We start from the raw sequence: 391 nt of genomic DNA, 5'->3' as shown, positions 1-391 counted from the left end.
CCCAAGCATTTACCTTTATGACATCATAAAATGGCTTCGTTTCTTGGAATTACATTACTGCATCTACTAGTAACCAGATATAGCTTACCTAGCATAGTTTGCCATATTATGTAATACAGATACTGCACTCTATTTTTCTAAGTTTCTATGAAACTATTAGTATCCTCTTCTTTCATGAAGTTAATATGAATGAATACAGGATTATAATGCTCCAAGATGGTGTATAATGATCATATCCCTTCCAAGTCATTTGCCTTACTAATAAAACAGAATATGTTGCACCTTGCTCATTATGCCATGAAGGCTGCAGGAAATAATCTTCCCCATTTTCTACATTCAATTTTGAAAATTTTGAAATCCACCCTTACCAGATATACAATGAAAAGATGCC

At 33.2% G+C, this 391-nt stretch overlaps 1 protein-coding gene across 1 annotated transcript in view; it reads right to left on the bottom strand.

The window, feature by feature from the left end:
* LOC119594652 (unconventional myosin-Va-like) overlaps window positions 1–391 on the bottom strand; it is a gene marked incomplete in the record, with an annotated part of 122,411 nt that overhangs the window by 15,673 nt on the left and 106,347 nt on the right.

The sequence above is a fragment of the Penaeus monodon genome, chromosome 34 (assembly GCF_015228065.2).
Source record: "Penaeus monodon isolate SGIC_2016 chromosome 34, NSTDA_Pmon_1, whole genome shotgun sequence".
Lineage (NCBI taxonomy): Eukaryota > Metazoa > Arthropoda > Malacostraca > Decapoda > Penaeidae > Penaeus > Penaeus monodon.
The sequence above is the reverse complement of the archived record's forward strand: the minus strand, read 5'-3'. Positions and strand labels throughout refer to the sequence as shown.